The 9,482-nt window shown below is 37.3% G+C and overlaps 1 non-coding gene across 1 annotated transcript; it reads right to left on the bottom strand.

The window, feature by feature from the left end:
- Nucleotides 1–8,019: 8,019 nt before the first annotated feature.
- On the bottom strand, nt 8,020–8,126 carry LOC127676097 (U6 spliceosomal RNA). The gene has a single exon (XR_007975659.1). It is a non-coding gene; the product is annotated as a U6 spliceosomal RNA (small nuclear RNA).
- Between the last annotated feature and the right edge of the window lie 1,356 nt (nt 8,127–9,482).

The following is a 9,482-nucleotide window of genomic DNA, read 5'->3' as shown; positions in this document are numbered from 1 at the left end:
TTCCTTATAATGTGGTATACTTACATATTCATTTGAGAGAAAACTCTCCCGTGCGTTCTCTTTTGAGGCTACACGCTTAGACATACACGCAACACCAAAGCTTTTCGTGTTACAACGTATTGTTTAATAAAAAACAAGATAATTTCGCAGGATGCGGGTTTTCCTTAAAACGTGGTATTCTGACATATATTTTTGAGAGAAAATTCTCCAGTGGGCTCTCTTTTGATGCTACACGTTTAGACATACATGTAACACCAAATCTTTACGAGTTACATCGTGTTGTTTAGGAAATACAAGATAATTTTTTACGATGCGTTATTTCTTTTCATAATGTTTAAGTATTTCTAATACGTACGTATTAGTCTTTACTCTGCAACACTGTATTTCCTTATAACGTGTTATTCTTACATATTCTTTCGAGAGAAAACTCTCCTGTGCTTTCTCTTTTGAGGCTGCACGCTTAGACATACACGCCACACCAAATCTTTTCGAGTTACAACGTGTTGTTTAGGAAATACAAGATAATTTTGCACGATGCGTTATTTCTTCTCGTAAAGTTTAAGTATTTCTAATACGTACGTAATTGTCTTTACTCTGCAACACTGTATTTCCTTATAACGTGGTATTCTTACATATTCTTTCGAGAGAAAACTCTCCTGTGCATTTTCTTTTGAGGCTACACGCTTAGTCATACACGCATCAGCAAAGCTTTTCGAGTTACAACGTGTTGTTTAGGAAAACAAGATAACTTCTCACGATGCGGGATTTCCTTAAAACGTGGTATTCTGACATATGTTTTCGATAGAAAAATCTCCTGTGGGTTCTCTTTTGAGGCTACACGTTTAGACATACACCCAACACCAAATCGTTTCGAGTTACAACGTGCTGTTTAGGAAAAACAAGATAATTTTGTACGATGCGTTATTACCTCTCGTAAAGTTTATGTATTGCTAATACGTACGTATTTGTCTTTACTCTGCAACACTCTATTTTCTCATAACGTGGTAATCTTACATATTCTTTCGAGAGAAAACTCTCCTGTGCATTCTCTTTTGAGGCTACACGCTTAGACATACACGCAACACCAAAGCTCTTCGTGTTACAATGTGTTGTTTAGGAAAAGCAAGATAATTTCGCACGATTCGGGATTTCCTTAATACGTGGTATTCTGACATATTTTTTCCGAGAGAAAATTCTCCTGTGGGTTCTCTTTTGAGGCTACACGTTTAGACATACACGCAACACCAAATCTTTTCGAGTTACTACGTGTTGTTTAGGAAATACAAGATAATTTTGTACGATGCATTATTTCTTATCGTAAAGTTTAAGTATTTCTAATACGTACGTATTTGTCTTTACTCTGCAACACTGTATTTCCTTATGACATGGCATTCTTCCATATTCTTTCGAGAGAAAACTCTCCTGTGCTTTCTCTTTTGAGGCTACACGCTTAGACATGTACGCAACACCAAAGCTCTTCGAGTTAAAACGTGTTGTTTCGGAAAAACAATATAATTTCGCACGATGCGGGATTTCCTTAAAACATGGTATTCTGACATATTTTTCGAGTGAAAACTCTCTTGTGCGTTCTCTTTTGAGGCTACAAGCTTAGATATACACGCAACACAAAATCTTTTCGAGTTACAAAGTTTTGTTTAGGAAAAACAAGATAATTTTGCACGATGCGTTATTTCTTCTCGTTAAGTATTTCCAATATGAATGTATTTGTCTTTACTCTGCAACACTGTATTTCCTTTTAACGTGGTATTCTGACATATTCTTTCGAGAGAAAACTCTCCTGCGCGTTCTCTTTTGAGGCTGCACGCTTAGACATACATGCAACACCAAATCTTTTCGAGTTACAACGTGTTGTTTAGGAAATACAAGATAATTTTGTATGATGTGTTGTTTCTTATCATAAAGTTTATGTATTTTTAATAAGTACATATTTGTCTTTAGTCTGCAGCACTGTATTTCCTTATAACGTGGTATTCTTACATATCCATTTGTGAGAAAACTCTCCTGTGCGTTCTCTTTTGAGGCTACACACTTAGACATAAACGCAACACCAAAGCTTTTCGAGTTAAAACATGTTGGTTAGGAAAAACAAGATTATTTCGCACGATGCGGGATTTCCATAAAACTTGGTATTCTGACATATCTTTTCGAGAGAAAACTCTCCTGTGCATTCTCTTTTGAGGCTACACGCTTAGTCATACACGCATCACCAAAGCTTTTCGAGTTACAACGTGTTGTTTAGGAAATACAAGATAATTTTTTTGTACGATGCATTATTACTTCTCGTAAAGTTTAAGTGTTTCCAATACGTAGGTATTTGTCTTTACTCGGCAACACTGTATTTCCTTATAACGTGGTATTGTTACATATTCTTTTGAGAGAAAACTCTCCTGTGCTTTCTCTTTTGAGGCTACACGCTTAGACATACACGCAACACCAAAGCTTTTCGTGTTACAACGTGTTGTTTAAGAAAAACAAGATAATTTTGCACGATGCATTATTTCTTCTCGTAAAGTTAAGTATTTCCAATATGTACGTATTTGTCTTTACTCTGCAACACTGTATTTCCTTATAACGTGGTATTCTTCCATATTCATTTGAGAGAAAACTCGCCACACCAAAGCTTTTCGAGTTACAACGTGTTGTTTAGTAAAAAACAAGATAATTTAGCTGGATGAGGGTTTTCCTTAAAACGAAGTATTCTGACATATATTTTTGAGAGAAAATTCTCCAGTGGGTTCTCTTTTGATGCTACACGTTTAGACATACATGTAACACCAAATCTTTTCCAGTTACATCGTGTTGTTTAGGAAATACAAGATAATTTTTTACGATGCGTTATTTCTTTTCATAAAGTTTAAGTATTTATAATACGTACGTATTTGTCTTTACTCTGCAGCACTGTATTTCCTTATAACGTGGTATTCTTACATATTCTTTCGAGAGAAAACTCTCCTGTGCGTTCTCTTTTGAGGCTGCATGCTTAGACATACACGCTACACCAAATCTTTTCGAGTTACAACGTGTTGTTTAGGAAATGCAAGACAATTTTGTACGATGCGTTATTTCTTCTTATAAAGTTTAAGTATTTTTAATACGAACGTATTTGTCTTTACTCTGCAACACTGTATTTCCTTATAACGTGGTATTCTTTTTTTTTTTAGTTTCTTTTTTTTTCTTTTTTTTTTATTATTCGATATAATTTATTTACATTTCAAATGATTTCCCCTCTTCTAGCCCCCCCACTCCCCGAAAGTCCCGCAAGCCCCCTTCTCTTCCCCTGTCCTCCCACCCACCCCTTCCCACTTCCCCGTTCTGGTTTTGCTGAATACTGTTTCACTGAGTCTTTCCAGAACCAGGGGCCACTCCTCCTTTCTTCTTGTACCTCATTTGATGTGTGGATTATGTTTTGGTTATTCCAGTTTTCTAGGTTAATATCCACTTATTAGTGAGTGCATACCATGATTCATCTTTTGAGTCTGGGTTACCTCACTTAGTATGATATTCTCTAGCTCCATCCATTTGCCTAAGTATTTCATGAATTCATTGTTTCTAATGGCTGAATAGTACTCCATTGTGTAGATATACCACATTTTTTGCATCCACTCTTCTGTTGAGGGATACCTGGGTTCTTTCCAGCATCTGGCAATTACAAATAGGGCTGCTATGAACATGGTAGAACATGTATCCTTATTACATGGTGGGGAGTCTTCTGGGTATATGCCCAGGAGTGGTATAGCAGGATCTTCTGGAAGTAAGGTGCCCAGTTTTCGGAGGAACCGCCAGACTGATTTCCAGAGTGGTTGTACCAATTTGCAAACCCACCAACAGTGGAGGAGTGTTCCTCTTTCTCCACACCCTCTCCAACACCTGCTGTCTCCTGAATTTTTAATCTTAGCCATTCTGACTGGTGTAAGATGAAATCTTAGGGTTGTTTTGATTTGCATTTCCCTAATGACTAATGAAGTTGAGCATTTTTTAAGATGCTTCTCCGCCATCCGAAGTTCTTTAGGTGAGAATTCTTTGTTTAACTCTGTACCCCATTTTTTAATAGGGTTGTTTGGTTTTCTGGAGTCTAACTTCTTGAGTTCTTTATATATATTGGATATTAGCCCTCTGTCTGATGTAGGATTGGTGAAGATCTTTTCCCAATTTGTTGGTTGCCGATCTGTCCTCTTGATGGTGTCCTTTGCCTTACAGAAACTTTGTAATTTTATGAGGTCCCATTTGTCAATTCTTGCTCTTAGAGCATACGCTATTGGTGTTCTGTTCAGAAACTTTCTCCCTGTACCGATGTCCTCAAGGGTCTTCCCCAGTTTTTTTTCTATTAGCTTCAGAGTGTCTGGCTTTATGTGGAGGTCCTTGATCCATTTGGATTTGAGCTTAGTACAAGGAGACAAGGATGGATCAATTCGCATTCTTCTGCATGCTGACCTCCAGTTGAACCAGCATCATTTGTTGAAAAGGCTATCTTTTTTCCATTGGATGTTTTCAGCCTCTTTGTCGAGGATCAAGTGGCCATAGGTGTGTGGGTTCATTTCTGGATCTTCAATCCTGTTCCATTGATCCTCCTGCCTGTCACTGTACCAATACCATGCAGTTTTTAGCACTATTGCTCTGTAGTATTGCTTGAGGTCAGGGATACTGATTCCCCCAGATTTCCTTTTGTTGCTGAGAATAGTTTTAGCTATCCTGGATTTTTTGTTGTTCCTGATGAATTTGATAATTGCTCTTTCTAACTCTGTGAAGAATTGAGTTGGGGTTTTGATGGGTATTGCATTGAATCTGTATAGTGCTTTAGGCAAAATGGCCATTTTAACTATATTGATTCTACCGATCCATGAGCATGGGAGGTTTTCCCATTTTTTGAGGTCTTCTTCCATTTCCTTCTTCAGAGTCTTGAAGTTCTTGTCATACAGATCTTTCACATGTTTGGTAAGATTCACCCCAAGATACTTTATACTGTTTGTGGCTATTGTGAAGGGGGTCATTTCCCTAATTTCTTTCTCAGCCTGCTTATCCTTTGAGTATAGGAAGGCCACTGATTTGCTTGAGTTGACTTTATAACCTGCCACTTTGCTGAAGTTGTTTATCAGCTGTAGGAGCTCTCTAGTGGAGTTCTTTGGGTCACTTAGGTAGACGATCATGTCGTCTGCAAATAATGATAGTTTGACTTCTTCCTTTCCAATTTGTATCCCTTTGACCTCCTTATGTTGTCGAATTGCCCAAGCTAGTACCTCAAGTACAATATTGAAAAGATAAGGAGAAAGGGGGCAGCCTTGTCTGGTCCCTGATTTCAGTGGGATTGCTTCAAGTTTCTCTCCATTTAGTTTGATGCTGGCTACCGGTTTGCTGTATATTGCTTTTACTATGTTTAGGTATGGGCCTTGAATTCCTGTTCTCTCCAAGACTTTAAGCATGAAGGGATGCTGAATTTTGTCAAACGCTTTTTCAGCATCCAATGAAATGACCATGTGGTTTTGTTCTTTGAGTTTGTTTATGTAGTGGATTGTATTGATGGATTTCCGTATATTGAACCAACCCTGCATTCCCGGGATAAAGCCTACTTGATCATGGTGGATGATCGTTTTGATGTGTTCTTTGATTCGGTTGGCAAGAATTTTATTGAGTATTTTTGCATCGATGTTCATAAGGGAAATTGGTCTGACGTTCTCTTTCTTTGTTGGATCTTTGTGTGGCTTTGGTATCAGCGTAATTGTGGCTTCGTAGAAGGAATTGGGTAGTGTTCCTTCTGTTTCTATTTTGTGGAATAGTTTGAGGAGTATTGGTGTTAACTCTTCTTTGAAGGTCTGGTAGAATTCTGCACTGAAGCCATCTGGTCCTGTGCTTTTTTTGGTTGGAAGACTTTCTATGACTCCTTCTATTTCTTTAGGCATTATGGGACTGTTTAGATGGTCTAGTTGGTCCTGATTTAATTTTGGTATTTGGTATCTGTCAAGGAAATTGTCCATTTCCTCCAGATTCTCCAGTTGTGTTGAGTATAGGCTCTTGTAGTAGGATCTGATGATTTTTTGGATTTCCTCAGTTTCCGTTGTTATATCTCCCTTTTCATTTCTAAGTTTGTTAATTTGGATACTTTCTCTGTGCCCTTTGGTCATTCTGGCTAAGGGTTTATCTATCTTGTTGATTTTCTCAAAGAACCAGCTCCTGGTATTGTTGATTTTTTGTATGGTTCTCTTTGTTTCTACTTGATTGATTTCGGCCCTGAGTTTGATGATTTCCTGCCTTCTACTCCTCCTGGGCGAAATAGCTTCTTTTTGTTCTAGGGCTTTCAGGTGTGTCATTAAGCTGGTAATGTATGCTCTTTCCATTTTCTTTTTGGAGGCACTCAGGGCTATGAGTTTTCCTCTTAGCACTGCTTTCATTGTGTCCCATAGATTTGGGTATTTGTGTTTTCATTTTCATTGTGTTCTAAAAAGTCTTTAATTTCTTTCTTTATTTCTTCCTTGACCAAGGTATCATTGAGTAGAGTATTGTTCAGTTTCCACGTGTATGTGGGCTTTCTGTTGTTTCTGTTGCTATTGAAGACCACTTTTACTCCATAGTGATCAGATAGGAGGCATGGGATTAGTTCGATCTTCTTATATTTGTTGAGGTCTGTCTTGTGACCAATTATATGGTCGATTTTGGAGAAGGTACCATGAGGTGCTGAGAAAAAGGTATATTCTTTTGTTTTAGGATAGAATGTTCTATATATATCTGTTAAATCTAATTGGTCCAAAGCTTCAATTAGTTTTATTGTGTCCCTGTTTAGTTTCTGTTTTCCTGATCGGTCCATTGAGGAAAGTGCAGTGTTGAAGTCACCCACAATTATTGTGTTAGGTGCAATGTGTGCTTTTAGTTTTAATAAAGTTTCTTTTACGAAAGAGGGTGCCCTTGCATTTGGGGCATAGATGTTCAGGATTGACAGTTCTTCTTTTTGTATTTTTCCTTTGACCAGCAAGAAGTGTCCCTCAGGGTCTCTTTTGATGACTTTGGGTTGAAAGTCAATTTTATCTGATATTAAAATGGCTACTCCAGCTTGTTTCCTGAGACCATTTGCTTGTAAAATTGTCTTCCAGCCTTTTACTCTAAGGTAGTGTTTGTCTTTGACCCTGAGGTGTGTTTCCTGTAAGCAGCAAAATGTAGGGTCCTGTTTACGTATCCATTCAGTTAGTCTGTGTCTTTTTATTGGGGCATTAAGTCCATTGATGTTAAGAGATATTAAGGAATGGTTATTGTTACTTCCTATCATTTTTGACGTTATTTTTTAAATTTGAATGCTTAACTTCTTTTGGGTTTGATGAAAGGTTACTATCTTGCTTTTTCCAGGGTGAAGTTTCCCTCCTTGTATTGGTGTTGTCCTCCTATTATCCTTTTTAGGGCCGGGTTTGTGGATAGATATTGGGTAAACTTGGTTTTGTCATGAAATATCTTAGTTTCTCCATCTATGGTGATTGAGAGTTTTGCTGGATATAGTAGTTTTGGTTGGCATTTGGGTTCTCTTAGAGTCTGCATGAGATCTGCCCAGGACCTTCTAGCCTTCATAGTCTCAGGTGAAAAGTCTGCTGTGATTCTGATAGGTCTTCCTTTATATGTTACTTGGCCTTTTTCTCTTACTGCCTTTAGTATTCTTTCTTTATTTAGAACATTTGGTGTTTTGATTATTATGTGACGGGAAGTATTTCTGTTCTAGTCCAGTCTGTTTGGAGTTCTGTAGGCTTCTTGTATATTCATGGGCATCTCTCTCTTTAGGTTAGGGAAGTTTTCTTCCATAATTTTATTGAAGATATTTGCTGGCCCTTTAAGTTGTAAATCTTCACTCTCATCTATGCCTATAATCCTTAGGTTTGGTCTTCTCATTGTGTCCTGGATTTCCTGGATATTTTGGGTTACAAGCTTTTTGCATTTTGCATTTTCTTTAACTGTTGAGTCCATCGTTTCTATGGAATCTTCAGCATCTGAGATTCTTTCTTCTATCTCTTGTATTCTGTTGTTGATAAAAATATGGAACGCTTCACGAATTTGCGTGTCATCCTTGCGCAGGGGCCATGCTAATCTTCTCTGTATCGTTCCAATTTTAGTATATGTGCTGCCGAAGCGAGCACTGACGTGGTATTCTTACATATTCATTCGAGAGAAAACTCTCCTGTGTGTTCTCTTTTGAGGCTGCACTCTGAGACATACACGCAACACCAAATCTTTTCGAGTTACATCATGTTTCTTAGGAAATACAAGATAATTTTGTACTATGCGTTATTTCTTCTGGTAAAGTTTAAGTATTTCTAATATGTACGTATTTGTCTTTACTCTGCAACACTGTATTTCCTTGTAATGTGGTATTCTTACATATTCTTTCTAGAGAAAACTCTCCTGTGCATTATCTTTTGAGGCTACACACTTAGACATACACTCAACCCCAAAGCTTTTCGTGTTAAAACTGTTGTTTCAGAAAAACAACATAATTTCGCGCGATGCGGAATTTCCTTAAGACGTGGTATTCTGACATATTTTTTTTTTTTTGAGAGAAAACTCTCCTGGGCGTTTTCTTTTGAGGCTACAAGCTGAGACATACACGCAACACCAAATCTTTTCGTTTTACAACGTGTTGTTTAGGAAAAACAAGATAATTTTGCAGGATGCGTTATTTCTTCTCGTAAAGTTAAGTATTTCTAATACATACGTATTTGTCTTTACTCTGCAACACTGTATTTCCTTATAACGTGGTATTCTTACATATTCATTCGAGAGAAAACTCTCCTGTGCATTCTCTTTTGAGTCTACACGCTTAGACATACATGCAACACCAAAGCTTTTCGAGTTACAACGTGTTGTTTATTAAAAAAGAAGTGAATTTCGCAGGATGCTGGTTTTCCTTAAAACGTGGTATTCTGACATATTCTTTCAAGAGAAAATTCTCCAGTGGGCTCTCTTTTGATGCTACACGTTTAGACATACATGTAACACCAAATCTTTTCGAGTTACATCGTGGTGTTTAGGAAATACAAGATAATTTTTTACGATGCGTTATTTATTCTCATAAAGTTTAAGTATTTCTAATACGTACGTATTTGTCTTTACTCTGCAACACTGTATTTCCTTATAACGTGGTATTCTTACATATTCTTTTGAGAGAAAACTCTCCTGTGAGTTCTCTTTTGAGTCTACACGCTTAGACATACATGCAACACCAAAGCTTTTCGAGTTACAACGTGTTGTTTAGGAAAAACAAGATAATTTCGCACGATTCGGGATTTCCTTAAAACGTGGTATTCTGACATAAGTAACACGTGTTATTTAGGAAAAACAAGATAATTTTGCACGATGCGTTATTTCTTCTCGTAATGTTTAAGTATTTCAAATACGTACGTATTTGTCTTTAATCTGCAACACGGTATTTTCTTATAACGTGGTATTCTTACATATTCTTTCGAGAGAAAACTCTCCTGTGCGTTCTCTTTTGA

Source organism: Apodemus sylvaticus, unplaced genomic scaffold (assembly GCF_947179515.1).
Source record: "Apodemus sylvaticus unplaced genomic scaffold, mApoSyl1.1 scaffold_422, whole genome shotgun sequence".
Lineage (NCBI taxonomy): Eukaryota > Metazoa > Chordata > Mammalia > Rodentia > Muridae > Apodemus > Apodemus sylvaticus.
The sequence above is the reverse complement of the archived record's forward strand: the minus strand, read 5'-3'. Positions and strand labels throughout refer to the sequence as shown.